Below are 22,700 nucleotides of genomic sequence, written 5' to 3' on the forward strand. Positions count from 1 at the left end.
CTCCCATTTTATATGAGGAACTAGCATCTTTGGGTTTCGGAATCCACGGGGGTCCTGGAACCAATGCCCCTAAGGGACACCTATACTTAACAAGTCATAAAGCAAGCTTACAAATCTCAAAGTCCCTAGCACAATACAAATACACCAGAAATTAGTGTTTAAAAGATAAACTTAAAATAAATCTCTTACTACGTAATGTTAAAAAAAGACCCATGGGCTGGGCGTGGTGGCTCATGCCTATAATCCCAGCACTTTGGGAGGCTGAGGCGGGCAGATCACTTGAGGTCAGGAGTTCAAGACCAGTCTGGCCAACATGTGAAACCCCGTCTCTACTAAAAATACAAAAATTAGCTGGGTGTGGTGGTGGGCGCCTGTAATCCCAGCTACTCAGGAGGCTGAGGCAGGAGAATGGCTTGAACCTGGGAGGCAGAGGTTGCAGTGAGCCGAGATCGTGCCATTGCACTCCAGCCTGGGCAACAAGAGCGAAACTCCGTCTCTAAATATAAATAAATAAAACATAAAAAGGGGCCCATGGCTCAAAGAGAAAACCATTGTGGAAATTAGAAAATAATTAAAATTGAATAAACCGGGAATATTATATGTTGAAACTTTGCAAACGTAGCTAAAGTCATATTTTAGAGTATAATTTCTAACCTTAAATGCTTAACTGGAAAAAAAAGAAAGGCTATGTATCTAAAGAAGATAAGAACAAAGAAATAATAAGATAGAAATAAGAAATAAAGTAAGAAACAAAGATGCAAAATTATCAAACCCAAAGCTGCTTAAAATGACAAACTTTTAGCAAGACAGATCAATAAAAAAAGAAATGACAAATAATATCTGAATGGATGAGTTCATAACTGCTAATGCAGTAGAGCTTACATTTTATGGGAATACTGTGATCAACTTAATGTCAAATACTTAAAAACTTAGGTTAAATGGAAAAACTCCTAGAAACGTATACATTTAAAAACTGATTTAAGTAATAAACACCTGAAGGGCCCTATAATTTTTAAAGAATTTGAGTCAGTAGTTAAAAATCTTCCCACAAAATAAACACCAGTCCCAGATGTTTTTATAAGTAGTTTCTACTGTATATTCAAGGAACAGGTAGTTTCGAGCTTACACAAACTCTTTCAAAGAATAGAAAGAAACAGAACATTTTTCACGTATTTTATGAGACAAATGTAATCCAGATGCCAATAGCAAACAAGGACATTTAGGAGAAAAAAAGATCCCCAGACCAAGCTAAAGGCAAGAATCCTGAACAGCAATCCAGAGCAAGCAATGAACAAGTAGTGTTTATTTCTAGAATGATGGATATAGCTTTATAAAGGGTACTATGTCATACCTCATACTAATAGTCTTAAGGAGAAAAATCCTGTGATCATAATAGATTCAGAAAAAGCATTTGAGGAAATTCATAAACCATTCATGATAAAATCTTAGCAAGCAAGGTTTAGGATGGAAATCCCTGTACCGACAGCAAACATCTTACGAGTAGAGAATTAGGAAAAGCCATCTCTTTAAAATCAGGCATGAAACAGGGGTGGTCGCTCTTGCCGCTGCGGACCAGCAGTGCTCTGGAGCACAGGTCAGTGTAAGGAAAGCAGAAAGTGTAAGAATCAGACAGGAAAAAAATAAAATATTACTATTTGCAGAGGATATGATTTTCTACGTAGAAAACGTGAAAGAATTTACAAAGCATGAGAAATTTCATACACTCACAGTTGTATCAGGCAGGGTCTCTACAGGAAATAGGTGGCAACTCCAATGCAGTTTAATGACTGCAAAGGTCTGGGCAGGGCAAAGGGATACCAGTGAAGATGATCAAACCCCCCGGGCAAGTAACAGCCAGGGACCCTCTGGCCTGGGGAAGCAAGAATGGGAAGCAGAAGCTGGAGCGAATTTCAGCTTTAGCTGGAGCTTCAGGAGGGAGGTGTTTGTTTCAGGGGAAGAGCACAGTCACTGCCTACCACCTGCCTGGAAGAGAAGGTGCTGGGACGTTAAGACCCAATTCACTCTTTTTATTTATTTCTTTATTTTTTGAGACTTTGTCTCTCGCTCTTTCACCCAGGCTGGAGTTCAGCGGTGCAAACTTAGCTCACTGCAACCTCCGCCTCCTGGGTTGAAAGTGATTCTCCTGCCTCAGCCTCCCGCGTACTTGGGACTACAGGCGCCTGCCACCACGCCCGTGTAATTTTTGTATTTGTAGTAGAGACAGGGTTTCACCATGTTGTTCAGGCTTGTCTCGAACTCCTGACCTCAGGTGATCCACCCGCCTCAGCCTCCCAAAGTGCTGGGATTACAGGTGTGAGTCACTATGCATGGCTTTTCTATTTTTTTGTTTTGTTTTTTGTTTTTGAGGTGGAGTCTCGCTCTGTCGCCCCAGCTGGAGCGCAATGGTGTAATCTTGACTCCCTGCAATCTGTGCTGCCTGGGTTCAAGCGATTCTCGTGCCTCAGCCTCCCAAGTAGCTGGGATTACAGACGTGCGCCACCACACCTGGCTAATTTTTGTATTTTTAATAGAGACGGGGTTTCACCATGTTGGCCAGGCTGGTCTCGAACCGCAGACCTCAGGTGGTCCGCCCGGCTCGGCCTCCCAAAGTGCTGGGATTACAGACGTGAGCTACCGTGCCTGACCTCCAATTCACTCTTCTTATGCCTTCTGATCTCCCACCCATTGCTTTCTACTTCCAACACTCCAGGGAGTCAGGATCCAGAGAGCCTGTTGGTGCTGTCCACAGTCAGTCTCCTGGGCACACGACATGGTGGGAAGGATGGAGGGTACACTTGGAAGTCAAAGGCAGGATAACCCAGCCCTCATCTGACAAATTCTGTGCAGGTCCTTCATGCAGAAAATTACACAATTGTATTCAGTTATAACAAAAATGCTAACTAAATGGAGAGAGAACCATATTCATGGTAGAAAGACATAATAAAAATGTCAATTCTACCCAAAATGATGAGAGATTTAATGCAATTTTAATAAGAATGCCAAAAGGATATTTTGTGTAGAACTTGATAAGCAAATTCTAAACTTTATTTATTTTATTTATTTGTTTTTTTGAGACAGAGTCTTGCTGTGTCACCCAGGCTGAAGTGCAGTGGCACAATTTCGGCTCACTGCAACCTCTACCTCCCAGGTTCAAATGATTCTCCTGTCTCAGCCTCCTGAGTAGCTGGGATTACAGGTGTGTGCCACCACACCTGGCTAATTTTTGTATTTTTATTAGAGACGAGGTTTCCTCGTGTTGGCCAGTCTGGTTTCCTGATCTCAGGTGATCTGCCTGCCTTGGCCTCCCAAAGTGCTGGGATTATAGGCGTGAGCCACCGCAATGGCGCTAAAATTTAAATAGAAGAGTAAGTTGATAGGAATAACCAAGACAATCTTAAAAAGAACCAGGTGGGACATGTACAAGATATCAAGATTATCTACAAGATACTTGATGTCTACAAGATATCAAGACTTACTATAAAGTTTTAGCAATTAAGATATTGTCTACTATATCTTTAGCAATTAAGATAACGTCTATTATTCCAGAGAGATAAGAAGAATGGAACAGAGAGCCCAAAAAAAGGCCTGCCAAATATAGCAGCTTGATCCACGACCGAGCTGACAGTTGCAGATCAGTGTACAAATGGCAGATTATTCAACAAGTGGCACCAGGACAGTTGGTCGTGTGTATGGGAAAAATCACAAAAGCCGTCTCACAGTCCATTTTCAGATGACAATGCTGAAGTCAGAAGGCAAGGTGGATTATAGTCCAAAATGTGAAAGGTAAAATTTTAAAGTACTTGGGAGAAAATATAGGAAGAATATCTTTATGACCCTAGGGATAGAGCGGAATTTCTTTAACAAGCACAGAGAGCACAAATCATAAAGGAAAATATCAATAAATTCGACCACAATAAAATCAAGATGTCCTGTCCTTCAAAAGACATCAATGAGAGGCCGGGTGCGGTGGCTCAAGCCTATAATCCCAGCACTTTGGGAGGCCGAGACGGGCGGATCACGAGGTCAGGAGATCGAGACCATCCTGGCTAACATGGTGAAACCCCGTCTCTACTAAAAAATACAAAAAACTAGCCGGGCCAGGTGGCGGGTGCCTGTAGTCCCAGCTACTCGGGAGGCTGAGGCAGGAGAATGGCGTAAACCCGGGAGGCGGAGCTTGCAGTGAGCTGAGATCCGGCCACTGCACTCCAGCCTGGGCGACAGAGCAAGACTTCGTCTCAAAAAAAAAAAAAAAAAAAAAAAAGACATCAATGAGAGACTGAAAAGACAAGTCATAATCTGAGATATTTCAGCACGTAACGGACAAAGGATGAGTATTCCAATATAAAGTATATTCTGTATATTATACACACAGAATACTCATCTTTTTATATAAAAATATATATACAGAATACTCATCTGTTTATATAAATGTTTATAAATTAATAAGGAAAAGATAAACACTCCAATTTTAAAAAAGGCAGAAAATATGAACAGGTACGACCCAGAGGAAGGCATAAATAACTAATACACAAATGAAAAATGCTCGACCTCACTAGTTATCAGGATGATGATAACCACTATGAGACATCACTACACACCCTCTACGGTGGCCCAAATCACAATGTCTTGCAAAGCCAAGTATTGGCAGGAATGTGGAACAAAGGGAGCTGGAAATATTGCTGTGTTTGTGTTTGTGCAAGTTGATAAAACCATTTTATAAAACAATTTATTAGGAATTAAGTCAAACATATGCCTACTGTGTAAGCGAGTAAATTAGACTGTCTGTGACATACAAAAATTGACAATTTCATGTGGTTCAACCTAATATATACCCTAAAGACACTCTTGCACGTTTGATCTGGAGACATGCGTAAGATTCTTCATAGCAATATTGCCTGTGATAATTCTAAAAAGAAAACAACCTGAACTCAAATGTCCAGTGATGGCAAGCTGCATAAGTATATTGATGTATATTAAGTAATGGAAGACTTTATATCACTGAAAATGGAAAACCTATACTCGATACAGGTCAAGAACATAGTGTATGAAAAAAGAGAACCAAGCAAAACAAAAAAAGCCCTAAATTGTGGAACTTATATATGATTCAACAATAGGCCAAACTCCACAATATGTTAATCAGAGATGTGTTCACATATGTTACAATCTCTAAAGAAAATTCAGGAGGGGGTTTATATAAAGCTCAGCAGTTACTCTTAGAAAAAAAGAGGAGAACCTGTTTCTGGGTGGCATTTATAAGGCTGCAGAATAATCAGTTACCTTTCTTTCTTAAGCTGGGAGACCGGCACATGGGTGTATGTTTCATTTCTTTAATTTCATTTTTTAAATTTCTATAATTCTTCAAGATGTACATATATATGTGTGTTTTTTTGGTGTATAGTGTATATACAAACCAAGTTTTAAAACAAAGTAGATTGGCCAAGTGTGGTGGCTAACGCCTGTAATCTCAGCACTTTGGGAGGCTAAGGCTGGAGGATCACTTGAGCACTTGAGGCCAGGAGTTCGAGACCAGCCTGGGCAACATGGTGAAACCCCATCTCTACAAAAAATACAAAAATTAGCCAGGTGTATTGGCCATGCCTGTAATCCCAACTACTTGGGAGGCTGAGGCAGGAGAATTGCTTGAATCTAGGAGGCAGAGGTTTCAGTGAGCTAAGATTGTGCCGCTGCACTCCAGCCTGGGCGACAGAGAGAGACTTTTGTCTCAAAAAACAAAAAACAAAAACAAGACAAAATAACAACAGCAGCAAAAATAGAATAGATTATAAGGAGAAAAAAATGCATCGGTCTAGCTTCCTTTCTAGAGCTCAGCTCTTAAACAATTGTCCTTTCTAAGTCTTGTTTTCTTCTTGTTATATATCCTGGTATTTTATTGTTCTTTACATGTAAACCATTTGCAAACCATTTATCTTCCTCAGTTTAGAACTGGTAACATAGTAGGCACTCAATAAACATCTTATTATTGACCCAAGCAACCAACTAACCAAATGACAAGAGGTTCAATTTCCTTAATAATGAAAAACACTACAAATCAAAACAAGGTGTTGTTTTTAACCTAACAAGTTGGTAAAATTTAAAAAGTGATTAGTGTTTGGAAGGGTGAGAAATCACATATTGTTGCTGGGAATGTAAAACATAAAGTGGTGGCTAATTTACAAATAAATTTCAAAAGTCCTCAAACCTTTGTGTTCTTTGATCTAGTGGGTCTGCTTATATCACATAAGCAGACATGTCATAGATGTGTATAAAAACTTACACTTAGCATAGCACCTTTGTAAAATTGTGTAAAACGTGTGTTTGGCAATGATGGTTTGGTTAAGTAAGCTGTGGTACATCCATACATAGAATGAAATAATACAGAACTATTAAAAGGGTGAAAAATAGATGATGAAATAAAACACTTTTATTCCATCTATTTTATGCCGTTTTAAAACCTGATTTTTAAATGTTTTATAATAAACATTTTATAATTAACTTTTAAAAATTAGGTGGCCGGGGGCAGTGGTTCATGCCTTTAATCCCAGCACTTTGGGAGGCCGAGGTGGGCAGATCACGAGATCAGGAGGTTGAGACCATCCTGGCTAACACGGTGAAACCCCGTCTCTACTAAAAATACAAAAAATTAGCCGGGCATGGTGGTGGGCACCTGTAGTCCTAGCTACTCGGGAGGCTGAGGCAGGAGAATGGCTTGAACCCGGGAGGCGGAGCTTGCAGTGAGCCGAGACCGCACCACTGCACTCCAGCCTAGGCGACAAAGCGAGACTCCGTCTCAACAACAACAACAACAACAACAACAACAACAACAACAAATTAGGCTAAAATCCTAGGTATAAAATAATTCCATATTTTAAAAGAAGCATATTTATGTATAAAGAACAGAAAAAATATACAGTCCCTGGGCCCACAGTTGGTGCTAAATAAATAAATGAACGGAGGAATGAAAGCTACACCACACCAACACGCTAACAATGGTTACCTCTCTGTCCTAAGATTAGGGATGACAATAATTTTCTTCTTTTTATGCATATATGTATTTCCTTAAAGTTTGTATTATGTTCATGTATTCCGGTTGCAATAAGAAAAGATTCAAATAAATAGAATTAAAATTGAAGACTGGTATTGACGTAGTACTATCTAGTTTTACATCACAACATTATCACATAGGAGGTTATTGAATGTCTTCGAAGTTGAGGTTGACATTTAGGATCTGCTTCCTTTTTTTTTTGAGACAAAGTCCCGCTCTGTTGCCCAGACTGGAGTGCAGTGGCACAATCTCGGCTCACTGCAAGCTCTGCCTCCCGGGTTCACGCCATTCTCCTGCTTCAGCCTCCCGAGTAGCTGGGACTACAGGTGGCTGCCACCACACCTGGCTAATTTTTTGTATTTTTTTTAGTAGAGACGGGGTTTCACCGTGTTAGCCAGGATGGTCTCGATCTCCTGACCTCATGATCCATCCTCCTGGGCCTCCCAAAGTGCTGGGATTACAGGCATGAGCCCCCATGCCCGGCCAGGATCTGCTTTCTTACCAATCTTCTTTTTTGTTTGTTTGTTAGTTTGAGCCAGAGTCTCACTCTGTCACCCAGACTGGAGTGCAGTGGTACAATCTTTGCTCACTGCAACCTGTGCCTCCTGGGTTCAAGCGATTTTCCTGCCTCAGCCTCTTGCGTAGCTGGGATTACAGGCACATACCACCATGCCTGGCTACTTTTTGTGTTTTTAGTAGAGACGGGGTTTCACCATGTTGGTCAGGCTGGTCTCAAACTCCTGACCTCGTGATCTGCCCACCTCAACCTCCAAAAGTGCTGGGATTACAGGCGTGAACCACCGTGCCTGGCCATCTTCCCAATCTCCTTAATATTTACTTGTTTATTCAGGATCCTGCAGGTTTAATATCTTTTAAAAGAAATGATGACCAGGTGCAGTGGCTCACGCCTGTAATCCCAGCACTTGGGAAGCTGAGGCGAGAGGATCGCTTGAGCCCAGGAGTTCAAGACCAGTCTGGGTCACACGGCAAAACTCTGTCTCTACTAAAAATACAGAAAAATTAACCAGGCATAGTGGCATTCACCTGTAGTCTCAGCTACTGAGGAGGCTGAGGTGGGAAGATCACCTGAGCCTGGGAAGTTGAGGCTGCAGTGAGCTGAGATCACCCCCGCTGCACTCCAGCCTAGGTGACAGAGTGAGACCCCATCTCAAAGGAAAAAAAAAACAAGAAGAAATGATTATATGTTCATACCCAGATTTGAAAGTGCCCATTTGAAGGTCATTATTTGGCCAAAATCAAACTGGCTGGTCCATGTGTATGTGTGTGTGTCCACCCACATCAGCAGAGAAGGAGGGCTGGGAAGACAGTGATAGGCACGGATTTCCACACGGAGGCTCTGGGATTGAGAGTTTCAACATAAGACTCATAGGCTGTGGGACTCAATTGCCAATTCCTAATATCATGCAGGAAGCTTTGCTTAAGGGTCTGAACTTTCTTAAACTCTCTAATCTGGATATCCTTATAACAACCTGGGGATGTATTTCCAAGTCTGATTTCTATTAACGTGGCCATTGTAGTTTTCAAAAATATTCATGGCAAGACTTGAAGAAACGTTTGGTTCTTGTTGTGAACCAAGTTATTAGAAACATTTCTGTGCTATTGAAGACACAGATGCGGGAAATTTAGCAAATCATTCTGGGTCTCGAGGTCAGTCTTTCTCCTACACTGTCCTGTGCACACCCTTGGGTGCTGCCTCCCTTCTGGAATTTTTGTGGGTTTGAGGCAGGACCAAGTATTTATTTCTACACCTCCTACAGTTTTCATGCTTTTTAGTTTCATTAAAATTTGAGTCTTCCAGCAATTCACTTAGGAGGAGGAGAAGGAAAAGGCAGGGGCTTCATGATATTCAAGATTGTGGGTTGTCTTGAGTGATAGTAATTTTTTTTTTTTTGAGACGGAGTCTTGCTTTGTCACCCAGGCTGGAGTGCAGTGGTGTAGTCTTGGCTCACTGCAACCTCCCCGCCTTCCGGGTTCAAGCAATTCTTCCACCTCAGCCTCCCAAGTAGCTGGTATTACAGGTGTCTGCCACTATGCCCGGCTAAGTTTTGCATTTTTAGTGGAGACAGGATTTCACTATGTTGATCAGGCTGGTCTGGAACTCTTGGCCTCGAGTGATCTGCCTGCCTCAGCCTCCCAAAGTGCTGGGATTACAGGCATGAGCTGCTGCGCCGGGCCCTAAGAAACCCTTTTTGGGAGATCTGTGAGTTTTCTGTTATTTGCATAAGCATGGAATTATTTTGAACATTAAGGAGCAACCCTAGACAGCCTAGGGGAGGGGCGGGGAGTGGGGGCGGGTAAAATACAAGTTAAAAACACATTTGTCTTACAGGAAAGATTAAAAACATTAGCCAAACCCCAGCACTGACATCCGCCGCTGAGTACATCATTAACAACTTGCTTCGGTGAACATCAGGGTGAACTTGGGGAGTCTTACAGGATCCTGGTGATCTGTGAAAATAATTTCCAGGATGACAACTGTATGGATGTGGGGAGGGGAGAACCTGCCCTGCGTTTTGTTTAAAGAATTTAACATTTAACAGATTATCTGAGCCTGAGTAAAATGTGTTGAAGTACCAGTTTTTGCCATACAGCCTCATGTCTTTGCAGCTCTACGGGGAATAGTATTAAAGCCTGTTCACTAAACTGCTATATGGGAGCCCCACTGGAGAACGTCTGATGAAGAAAAAATGGAAACAAGAAGGCTCAGCAGTGTGGAAATCCACAGTCAATTATCCCGAGACACTAAAAGAAGCAGTGGGAGGCCAAGGTGGGAGGATCACTTGAGCCCAGGAGTTCAAGACCAGCCTGACAATATAGTGAGACCTCTTTTTCAATTTTTACAGAAAAATGAAAAAATTAGCCAGATGTGGTGCCACATGTCTGTAGTCCAAGCTATTCAGGAGGCTGAGGTGGGAGGATCTGCTTGAGCCCGGAAGGTCAAGGCTGCAGTGAGCCGTGATCGCACCACTGGACTCCAGCCTGGGTGACAGAATGAGACCTTGTCTTCAAAAAGAAAAAAGAAGCAGTGTTTAGAAAAAGACAGAAGGAGTGCTTAGGAGTGAACAAATGTGTATCTCTACTTTCAGAGGCTGTGTTCAGCAGGCAGCTGTGAATTGAATCGTCCACTTTGCTTTCTAGATCTGGGGTCATGTTTTACTTTTTTTTTTCTTTTCTTTTTTTTTTTTTTGAGACAGAGTCTCACTTTGTCTCCTAGACTAGAGTGCAGTGGCGTGAGCTCAGCTCACTGCAACCTCCGCCTCCCGGGTTCAAGTGATTCTCCTGCCTCAGCCTCCCAAGTAGCTGGGACTACAGGCACCTGCCACCACACCCAGCTAATTTTTTGTATTTGTAGTAGAGATGGGGTTTCACCATGTTAGCCAGGATGGATATTTTACTTCTAATGGCCAACGACGGCCCATCTGAAAGGTAGGAGTTCCAGCTTTGCCTGTGGGCAGATTTTTGCAACCACATCTGGCTTTGTTTTGCCATATTTTTAACCCCCCCTCCCCTGCTACATTTGTTTTCTTTTTATTACATTTCCCGTCTGGATCCTTGCGTCTGCATTTCTAATGTCAACAACTGCTTTTATCACAGATAATAACTTCCTTTTATAAAAAGACCGTATCATCCTTACATGCATTTCAAATTAAATTTTTATGAACAAACACAGAAATACAGTATTTGGCAGTAAGCACGATGAAGTATACTTATAGCAATCTAAATCTAAGTTGTGACAGCCAGGAACCAAGTTGGTTGCAGTTTTTTAAGTAATCTATTTCTTGAGAGTTTTGTTAACTTTCTTCAGAACTTAATTAACTTCACATTGGGATGTTTATTTAAGTAAATTATGTGGTATGCCCAAACATGCCATAAAAACAATTATCAAAACATTATTAATTATTTAAAGCACCAGCGTTTTCCCAACCAAAATCGTTAAATGCTCCAAAATCGGTTGTTTGTCAATAGACAGGCTGAAATAAACTTACGAAAAATGGCTGTAGAATAGAGGAAAAAACCAACCTATACAGTTTCCATGGAACAGGACTAAGCAAGTGTTAAGGTTTCTATTGTTTTGGTTCTAGGTTCTGCGGCCGACTTTCTGTGGGTTGCTCAAACCCATCTGATTCCAACAGGAATCAGATGACCACTTGAATAGCTATAGAGGACAATTATAGAACAAGATTAAAATCAATTTCCTCTTCCTATCAGTTAAGGTGATAGAATTATGTATAATATATATTATATTATATATTATATATTAATATATTATATAATAATTATATATTATATTTAATCTAGTGAATAATATATAATATGTAATATATAATATAATATGTTATATATAATAATATATAATATATAATACATATTATATATTATATTTAATCTAGTGAATAATCCTTTATAGCCATGCAATGCTGCCTGTATCCCACACCAAAAACTCAGCGAACTATAGATAAAGTTGAACACTTAAATGACAAGTTTCTAATGTTTCTAGTTTTGAGATGTGGTCCAACAAAACAATCATGCAGCAGAAGGATTTAAGCCATCTCAGCATGGAAACAGAATGGACAGAATTGGTTACACATTTTCATCTCATTAATATAATAATGGGTAAAGTGCGGACTTCCGTTTTCAATGGTTTCTTGATGGCATGAAATTCATAGAAAAAAATGTATGGGTGCAGGACCCTGGCCTGACCCAGTCTCAGGCATCCATGTTATTTGAGACAAAATATAGCCTGGAAGGGCTCCACTGTGGAAATGAGAGCTTACATTTCAATGGCTATTAGGCTAGTTCTCAGACCTTTCTGAGTGGGATTAGTGCATGATTTTAAATCCTCCAAAATAAGTATTGGTTGCATTCGCCCCTAATGAATCATTCTTATCTGCCTATCCTACACCTTGGAACTACTCAGAACATAATGGCTGGAATCTTAATTTCTTTTATTGATTGCTCCAGGTAAATCTTTTATTTTTTTATTATTTATTTATTTATTTTTTAGAGAGAGGGTCTCATTCTGTTGCCCAGTCTGGAGTGAGTAGCATGATCATAGCTCACTGTAACCATGAACTCTTGGGCTCAGCGATCCTCCCACCTCAACCTCCTAAGTAGCTGAGACTACAGATGCATGCCACCATGCCTAGCTACTTTTTAATTTTATTTTATTGTTTTAGAGATTGGGGGGGGGGGCGGTCTCACCATGTTGCCCAGGCTGGTCTTGAACTCCTGGCATAAAGTGATCCTCCTGCCTCAGCCTCTCAAAGTACTGGGATAACAGGCACGAGCTACTGCATCTGGCCCTTGTAAATCTTCACTGATACAGTCTGGTGACTACTTGCAAGATAGTTGCTCTGTGTAGACTTTGCCTCTATGCTTCTAAAGAAATGAAGGCTTGGAACAGCTATAGAATTTGGATGGATGTTTACTCTCACAGAGCTCAATCTCTAAAGAGGAATATCTCTCTTCTGTTCTATTTTACAACATGTGTAAGGCACAGTCACATCTTTGTTAAATTTCTATCATATTATATAAAATTACCTACTTAAGGAGCAAACAACTTTATTGAATACTTGTTCTACAGAGTTCTGAGTTGGATGTTGTAAGTAGATACAAAAATATAAAGACGTAGCCTCTAACTTCAAGTTATTTACTACTTAGTGGGAAAAGACAGAATGAGTATATGTGAAAATACACAAAAATATAGTCATTGGAAAACTCCATGTGCATGCTCAATTACATATGTAAACGCTATGGGTGCTAGGTTGAAAAATTTAAGTCAATCAAGTGGCTCATGATAGGAATTTAGTTGAAGGAAAGCATGTAGCATGGGGAATAAGACAAAATACTACAAGGATGATACTGAATGAAGTCTAGAAGTTCAGGTATTGACCCGGGAATAAATCCTTTGTTTAATCAAAGCTTCATTCTGATGATTGGAGTTACTGATTGAACTTTACGTGATATCCTATAAGAAGTTCCCAGTGTGGCAGAGAAAGTAACAGTATTTCCCAGCTTCCAGGTGCCTGGTTCTTAAATGACTGTAAAATCTCACGCTGGGATGAATCCATCTGAGCTTGGCACTTCTTTACCTAGTACTGGGGAGTCACGGGGAGCATTGAGTCTCAAGTGCTGGGATTACAGGTATGAGCCACTGAATCCAGCCTAAATGTTATTTTTTATACCCTTGCAATGAGGAAGGAATTCAAACTGTGTTGAGAGCAATGCAAATGTACAGCGTTTTATTAATTTTAAATCTTCTGCCTTCAAAGAAATAATAATCCCTGTGGGTACATAAAACACACTAATGTGAAAATAAATACTGAAACTGCAGAGTGATTCACTAGGTAAGTATTCAGTTAATGCAGGTACCTGATGGGGTGACATAAGGTTAGAACTGGCACCAAATGCCTTTGTTTTTTCTCTATCACTGGTCATGTGTTCAGCCATCCACATCTAACTCCTCTCGGCGTTAGCTCCCGGAACTGTTGCAAGGATCAAAGGAGATAATTTATTCTATTTCAATAAATGGTTTTGTTGAAATTCAGATGCACTAGGGAGTTTGCACAGTGCTGGAGTTAGAAAGATGAATACACCAGGCATGGTGGCCCATGCCTGTAATCTCAGCACTTTGGGAGGCTGAGGTGGGAGGATCGCTTGAGCCTAGGAGTTTGAGACCAGCTTGGACAACATGGCAAAACTCTTTCTCTACAAAAAATGAAAAATTAGCAGGGCATGGTGCTGCATGCTTGTAGTCCCAGAAACTTGGGAGGCTGAGGTGTGAGGATTTCTTGAGGCTGGGAGGTTGAGGTTGCAGTGAGCCATGATCCTGACACTGCACTCTGGCCTCAGCAATAGAGTGAGACCCTGTCAAAAAAGAAAAGGAAAAGAAAGGAAAGAAAGGAGGGAGGGAGGAAAAGAAAAGAGGGAGGGAGAGAAAGAAAGGAGGGAGGGAAAGAAAAAGAAGAACGCAAGAAAGAAAGAAAAGAAAGAAAAAGAAGAGAGAGAAAGAAAAGACAGAAAAGACAAAGAAGGAAAAATAGAGAAAGAAAGAGAAGGAGAAAGGAAGGAAGAGAAAGAGAAGGAAAGAGAGAAACAAGAAAAGAGAGAAAGAAAAAAGGAAAAAGAGAAAGATGAAAAGAAAGAAAGAGAAAGAAAGAAAGAATGAGACAAGAATTGCTCTTGAACACAGCTGCACAGGGGAGGCAGACACTTAAAGGATGATAATCACAGTTTAGGAGCATTCAGAAGGACACGATGGAGTCTGTCTAGAGGAGACAGTGTATGTTAGGACACTGTACATGACCAGATATGAAATGCTGTTAATATGGGAAGCTGTTAATGTGGGTTGCTTTTATCAGATGATTTTATAATAGTAGAAATGATTTTTCTTCATCAGGGAGAAGATGGCACACTTCCAACTGAGATAATGCCTATTTTCTGATGGATATTTATGAAGGAATGCATGGAAATGTGTCACGGGTAACCTCACATTCTGCTACTTCGGGTCAAAATCTGACACTAGCTATGTTTAACCCATTTGCTACTCTCTTAAGAGAGTTTGGGGAATCTATTCTTCTTAGTTAAGCATGGCACAGCAACTGAGTCTCATGCAGTGTGCCTGTAGTTGTGTCTAGAGCTATAATAAAGAAGAATATGAAATTGTAGTTAGACAGGAAGAATAAGTTTTGGAGTTCTGTTACAGGGTAGGGTGACTACAGCAAATAACGATGTAGTGTATACAGTATTTCAAGATAGAAGATTTTGAATGTTGCCACCACAAAAAAATGATAAATGTTTAAAGTGATGGATATGGTAATTACCCTGATTCAATCATTATACTATGTATACCTGCAACTAAACACCACACTGTACCCTATAAATATGTAAAATGATTTTGTGTCATTTATAAATAAAAAATTAAATAAAAAATAAAATATCAACCCTTGGATAAAACAAAAACAAGAAGAAGAATACAGAGGTTGCTTTTTGAATTAGAATATCTGAAACAAGATCTGGGTGGTAGGAAGAAACCAACATTGTTTGAGTCTCCCTCTGTTGCCAGGCTGGAGTACAGTGGTGTACTTGTAGCTTACTGCAGCCTTAGACTCCTGAGCTCAAGTGATCCTCCCATCTCAGCCTCCTGAGTAGCTGGAACTACAGATATGTGCCACTATGCCTGGCTAATTTAAAAAATTCTTTTGTAGAGAGGGATCTTGCTTTGTTGCCCAGGCTGGTCTCAAACTCCTGACCTCAAGTGACCCTCCTGCCTTAGCTTCCCAAAGCACTGGGATTATAAGCGTGAGTCACTGTGTCTGGCCTGAACCAACATTTGTATTGTGTGAACGTGTGCACGTGCATACACACACACACACACACACACCCTGCAGAGATATCAGCCTATGAGTAAAATAGTGGCCCATGATGTTACACATGCTCTTCTGCCTATCAGTCAACAAGAAGGTTTATGAATTTAGAATTGGTAGTCAGCTATGGACTTGTTGATTGCCTTTGTTTTCACAGCTATTCCATTTACTCACTTGAGAGCATTTTTTATGATGAATTCAAGCACTAGCCCATTAGTGAGCATTTACCTTAATGTTCTAGAGTCCTTGTTAGCATAATACAGAGTTAAGGGCTATTTCACATTGCAGTAAAGATCCGGACAGTGTCTTTTATTCTTTGTGGGGATAATTAAGAAGCTGTTGCTAGTGTCTGATGAGAAGTGAAGTTGCTGTTTCTGGCAGAGGGGCAATGAGGATCAAAACACGTATTTGGAATTTTATGTTGTTCCTGAAGTCCCCTGCTGGGCCAGGATGTGGGTTGAATTTGCTGTCTTGTATTAATGAAAAAAAAAAAAAAAAAAAAGACACAAGGGAGGCCGGGCAGTGGAGAGCGGAGAAAATAAAAGGCGGGGAGATGAAGTCAAGTTTCCTCTGATCTCCCTCGGAGCTGCTGTCGACTCATCAGCCTCAGTTAATTATAGAGGCAGAAACTGATCCACTGCCAAAATAAACGGTGCTGGGCACATACGTAGCCTCTTGATAAGGGCTGCATTTATCTGTGAGAAGAGCGTCTCAGATAAATGTGGAATGACTTACTGCCGGAACTTGGGACCTTTGTAAACCACGTCTACTAAATCTAGAGCTTGTTTATCAGTCAGTCTGCAGCTACTCGTCCCTGCAAACATTTTTTTTTGGTGCACATTCTGTTTCTCTTCCTGAAGGAATGGGAAACCTGGTCTCCTGCGCCCTAGAATGAAAGTATTTTAACTATTAATATCTGGGTTTAGATGGAGTGGTACTGCCTTTTAAGTTTGTGGAAAATTTGGAACCATGACTCTGCTGCGTAAAATTACTTTTCCCATTCTCTAGATGGGGAATTTTGAATTGAAGTTTGAGAGGATCAAGTCAACAGAGTTCACAATTATTGTTGATAAGCGTTGGGATGCGCTCTTGTCTGTTTTATTGAAATTCAGCACAGGACTTTCTGAGCCCTTTCTCTGCTATGCACCCTGCCAAGTGTGGGATTTCAAAGAATGCCCTTGGACCGTTGGGGAGCTCAGTCTTTTTTTTTCCTTTGAGGCAGAGTCTTGCTCTGTTGCCCAGGCTGGAGTGCAGTGGTACAATCATAGCTCACTGCAGCTTTGAACTCCTGTCCTGGGTTCAACCGATCCTCCTTGAGTACTCAGCCTCCCAAATAGCTAGGACTATAGGCACACGCCACCACACTCAGCTAATTTTAAAATTATTTTTGTAGAGATAGGGTCTTGCTATATTGCCCAGGGCCTCAAACGATCCTCCTGCCTCGGCCTCCAAAGCACTGGGATTATAGGTGTGAGCCGTCCAAACCGGAGCTCAGTCTTGAGGTGGGATAAGCAATACAGATACATAGATCTCTAGTCCAGAAATATGTTTGGAAATGTGTTCCCACCCTGCCAATATCAATATTCAATACGTTTTCCATATCATGTATGATGCATGCATGGAGTTCTTTTTTTGCTAATGATTAATGGATTAAGAAATATCGTTTTCAGATCGATTTTTAAATACATTCTTACAGATCCATTAAGAGATTATTTTTATTCCATAAAATCGGTTTTAAAGTTATTCTTTTATTCAAAATTTGGAAAGCATCAACCTCTCTGGTATCCTCAGTTGTACGCCTGTGTGCTTTTTGCCTTAATAATTAAATAACTTTTCATCGCCTGAAAGCTCCAAGCTGGTTGACTGTGGATAGTTAAGTGTTTATCTTTTGTTGCTTCTGGGTAGCACATCTTACTGCTCCTGCGTGCTTTTGAGTGGTAGAAAAAAGTCAGTGTTATCATCAAAGATTAACCCCGTGACCTGCTTGTTTATATGCCTACTGTAACATGGCTTTGCTTGAATTTCTGAGGTTAGTCAAAGCAAATATCCGTACAATCTTGAGATGACTGCATATAAACTAAAACATCTTTTGTCAAGATTGCCAGTAATACATTCCTTCAGCCCAAAGCCTTAAGGAAAACTAACTACCAATATTAATGGAGGGAATTTCTTAAAAACTTAAGAGGAATTATAGGACTTTTGTACCACCTCCCATTTACTACTTTATCCTGAAAGATGTGGGGTGGAGGTCCTCCCCCTGGCCCAACTTAAGTGCCTTGTAGGGTTGTTGCTACAAGAAGGCACTGTTGTGTGAAACTAACTGTGCTTTGTGTTTGTTAAACTTAAATATTCTAAAATAAGCATTCGTTTTGTTTGTCCGTTAGGCAAAGTATGGGGCAGCATGAAACAGAAATATCTGGCTTCAAATAAATTGTATATGCTAAATTTTCACTGTGTATGTGAATCTAATTATAAGACAAAGCTATATAAGACATTTAGCAAACTGTTTTCTAGAGATGATATTAGATAAAACCTTAGAAATCACACTGATTTTTTTTCCCATTCTAAAAAGTGCATTTTGACTCCGTAGCATAATAGCCATCTTTCCAGGATGAATCGTTTATGTTTTAGGGGTGGAGAAAAATCTGATCCACAGTAAAAGAAAGGCCAATCACTAACTACTCCAGAAATCATATAAATAGATTGTTATGGGCCAAGTGCTGTGGCTTATGCCTGTAATCTGCACTTTGGGAGACCTAGGGGGGAGAATTGCTTGAACCCAGGACTATGAGACCAGCCTAGGCAACACTGAACTTGTCTCTACAAGAAATAAATAAATTAGCCGTGCAAGGTTGTGTATGCCTGTGATTCCAGACACTCAGGAGGCTAAGGCAAGGAGGATGGCTTGAGCCAGGGAGGTTGAGTCTGCTGTGAGCTGTGATTGTGCCACTGCAGGTCAGCCTGGGTGACAAAGTGAGACCCTGTCTATAAATAAATAAATATTTTCTTGCTAACAGTTGACTTCAGTATTTGGAAAGAAAAGTTTAAAAAGTTTTAATAATGTTGTGCCCTCCATATCAATTGTTAATGACAACACTCTGTGCCATATTGTAGAAGACAAAATCATTCATTCTAGGTCCAAGGCTCTGTCAATAAAAGCAAGTTCACATTTTCTACAGTGGGCAACAGAGGGGTACTCTTGATTTTTGGAGGCAACACTGAACTCAAGAACCCCTGTTCTAATCCCTAGAGTCCCTTTTTCCCTAGGAATTTGTCCCTAATTGTTCACAGTGTTTCCATGCCAAGCAACAGAAGGGATTTCCTTAGAGATCTTCATACTGAAACAAACCACAGACAAATTCCTATTACTGAGTCATGGCTTTGGTTTACTCATCAGATCTCCAGCACAGGACTCACAGTCTCTATCTTATGCCTATCACTTTGTGGCTTTTGTTTCTCCAGAGTGCTAGAGAAAGGGTTTTTGATTCAAATCAGCATAAACTGCTGTTAGGAAAGAAAAGGTCCCTCTTTATTTGCAGTTTGGTAGCCAGAGTGCTGATTTAGCCTCATGCAGAATGTATAATCCCTTCCTTTGTTTTCTTAATACATTTGCTTGTGCCTCAATAATGAAAATTTCTACTTTATATTGATAGTAATTTGTTTATTTGCCTTCTCCCCCTACTCTCTCTATCTATATATGTGTATATATAGATATATATGTGTGTATATAGATGTGTGTGTGTGTGTGTGTGTGTGTATATATATATATTTTTTTTTTGACAGAGTTGCCCAGGCTGGAGTGCAGTGTTGAGAACTCAGCTCACTGCAACCTCCACCTCCTGGATTCCTGGATTCAAACAATTCTCCTGCTTCAACCTCCTGAGTAGCTGGGATTACAGGCGCCCGCCACCATGCCTGGCTAATTTTTGTATTTTCAGTAGAGACAGGGTTTCACCCTGTTGGCCAGGCTTGTCTCCAACTCCTGACCTCAAGTGATCTGCCCTCCTCAGCCTCCCAGAGTGCTGGGATTATTGGCCTGAGCCACTGTGCCTGACCTTCCTCTACCGTATTATAACATCTTCAGGATGACATAATTTCTCATTCCACTTAAAATCTTCCATAGTATAACCACAATACTTTGCACATAGTAGGCTCTTGACAAATTCTGTTGAATCAAAAAATGCATTAAAAATGATTGCCTCATACTAGTAGACTTTCTTCCTTCTTAGTAATTTTAAAAGAGGGTTACCCTGTTTTGATTTCTTATCACATTGGAAAGGGTGCATTAACAGAAAGAGGCCCGTCTTCCTCAGTGGTTGGGGTCCAGAGAGTCCAAATGCTTCTTCTCCATTCTGATTAGATCATATTTCATTCTGAACATAGCCCACTTTGAACTGACATTCAGTTCACTTTGAACTGACTCTCCTCCATTTCTGCCCCTTTTCTCCTTGCCCATCTATCCTTCCTTCATATTGCTGCAGCTCCTTGTGGTTGAGACCTGTTCTTGTCTCTATCAATAGATTCTTGCAGTCTTCAAATTGGAGCCTAAAAAAAAACACTGTATTTTTTGTTGTTGTTATTGCCATGGTAATCTGCAACACAATAGCTTCTGTATTATCATGCTCAATGACTCTATCTCTACCAAGAAGAGAATGAAAGGAATTCATTATAAATATAATCAACAATAAACATAGTAATAAAGTAAATTATATAGACTGTTAGAAGATAATAAATGCTGTGCTCTCCAAAAATGAAAGAAAGAAAAAAGAAAAGAAAAAGTGTAGGGCAGGATAAGGGAATAGCGTGTTTGAGGAAGGAGCTGAAGTTGTGTGTTTAAATAGGATGATGAGAACTGGATTATGACAATGTAAGATCATGAGATTTGAGTAAAGTCTTAGACAGGGAGAGGAAGTGAGCCATATGGATCTTTGAGGGCATGGTTTTCAGGCCAAGGAAAGGAAGGAGGCTGGAGGTTGATTGAGGAGCAGAAGGGAATTGCTGTGCTGGACCTGAGATGGTAGGAGCTGAGACTAGGGAGGTCACAGAAGCCTGAATCACATGGAATAGATGATAAGGGGCAAGGTAGGAGCAGGGGGGCCTTTCAGGAGGCCAGAGCAGTTCTCCAGATGGTATTGGGATCAGAATAAGAGCAGCAAAGGCAGTGAGAAGTTGTCAGAATCTGGATGTGTTTTGAAGAAAGAGACAAGGGATATTCTTGTCTCTTTGAATCTATTGATAGAGACAAGAACAGGTCTCAACCACAAGGAGCTGCAGCAATACGAATAAGGATTGGATATAGGATAGCAGAGAAAGAGACGAGTCAAGGATGAATCCAAGAAGTACTCCGTTTTAGGCCAGAAGGATGAAATTGCCATCAACTAACTAACATGTGGAAGGTTGAGGGGTGCAGTGGGATAGGTAGGGAAAAATCAATTCAGTAGTGGACGTGTGAGTTAGAGAAGTATATTAGATATTCACGTGAAAATGATGAGTATGCTATTGGATATGCAGGTTTGGAGTTTAGAACAGAGGACTGGACTGGAGATATTCATTTGGGAGTTATCAGTGTGTGGGTAGTCTTTAAAGCCATGGAACAAGATGAGATCTCCAAGGGAGTAAGTAGAGACAGAGATGAAAACAAGAACAATGACTGAGCCCTGGAGTAATTAGAAGTTAAGAGGGGCAAAGGACTGCAACGAATGTGCATGACAAGATCCATGTATTGCCATCAAAGTGAGTGGCTGTTTCTGTGAGGGTAGAGGTCAAGATGACTGAAGGAGGAGAGAAGTTTAATGACCTGGAATGGTGGAGTTTTGGAAGCATTATTATCTATGCATTGAGCATGCTCAGAAAAGAGAGGAGAAGTATTGGAGAGGATGCCAATGGGCTGACGTTGTTGGAAAAGGTGGGGAACAGTGTTGGGCAGGGGTATTACAGGACCAATGCATTCGTATGCCTGTTGTGCAGAAACAGATCAATACACCAAGACAGCAGGCTTTGCAGCAGAGAGGGGGTTTGATGACAGCAGGGAGGCCAAGTGAGCAGATGGGAGAAGACCCTCAAATCCATCTTTCCAAAGAGTTCTGGGCTGAGGTTTTCAAGGGGATTGTGGGGGTTGAGGGGATGAAAAATTGTAGTCATTGATTGGTTGGGGAAAGGGGGATGAAATCATCAGGCTGTAGAAACTGCATTCTTTGGTGAGTCAGCTTCTCATGGGGTCCTTCAGACCAGCTGGCATCAGTAGTTTCATCAGTATGCAGGACTTATAAGAATATCTCAAATGGAAAACAACATTTCACAATGTTTAGTTGTTTTCTGTAGAGCAGTGAAGGGGAACTCTAATCTTGTGACAGGGTCTGTGTGATTCTGGAGCAATAGGTAGCAAAATACTATGAAGGAGGATCAGAGAACAGCTGACCCCATGACTATTGCTGAGTATGTGCAAGCTCGGCTTATTTTTGTTTCTCTTCCTCTCTTCTCTTCTGATTAATTTTATAAAGTTTATAGGGACAGTTTCAGGGGTGATAGATGATGATGGTATGAGATTTGCAGTAGAAAGGAAGGAGAAGGCTCTGGACGGGGAAAGGACCAGCAGGGCCCCTCCATCACTTCCGGGTCTGCAGGAGGTGGCAGGAGAGCCTGAAATGAAAAATAGCCTGCGGCCGGGTGCAGTGGCTCACGCCTGTAATCCCAGCACTTTGGGAGGCCTAGATGGGCAGATCACAAGGTCAAGAGATTGAGACCATCCTGGTCAACATGGGGAAACCCCATCTCTACTAAAAATACAAAAAATAGCTGGGTGTGGTGGCGTGTGCCTGTAATCCCAGCTACTCGGGAGGCTGAGGTAGGAGAACCATTTGAACCCAGGAGGTGGAGTTTGCAGTGAGCTGAGATCACACCACTGCACTCCAGCCTGGTGACAGAGAGAGACTCCATCTCAAAAAAAGAAGAAAAAGAAAAACAAAAACAGCCAGCGCATAAGAGAAGAGGTGAGCATCATCCTCAGGGAAGAGTCAGTTTTTATCAGAGCAAGGAGGGACTATTTGGAAGTTAGATTTGGGATGTGAAGAGTTTTGCTATTAGTGGATCAGGCTGTTGGCACCGTGGACAGGTTTCAGGAGTCAGGAACGGGTGGGAGAAAGTTTCCCAGTGTGGGTTGTGCAGCACCTCCTGGCCCGGAGAGTGTGGGTGTGACGAGTGGCTTGGGAGGCAAGAATGAAGAGCATGAATGCCAGCGTACAGCACTGAGCTCGCGTCTGCCACGTTGTAAG

The 22,700-nt window shown here is 41.1% G+C and overlaps 1 non-coding gene across 1 annotated transcript in view; it reads left to right on the top strand.

Annotated features, from left to right (window-relative positions):
* The first annotated feature begins 22,365 nt into the window (after nt 1–22,365).
* Nucleotides 22,366–22,700, top strand: part of LOC103238060 (uncharacterized) — a 36,356-nt gene continuing 36,021 nt past the window's right edge. The window contains exon 1 of the transcript XR_005235180.2: nt 22,366–22,695. This is a non-coding gene — a transcript (uncharacterized protein). The remainder of the gene's footprint in view (nt 22,696–22,700) is intronic.

The sequence above is a fragment of the Chlorocebus sabaeus genome, chromosome 9 (genome assembly GCF_047675955.1).
Source record: "Chlorocebus sabaeus isolate Y175 chromosome 9, mChlSab1.0.hap1, whole genome shotgun sequence".
NCBI lineage: Eukaryota > Metazoa > Chordata > Mammalia > Primates > Cercopithecidae > Chlorocebus > Chlorocebus sabaeus.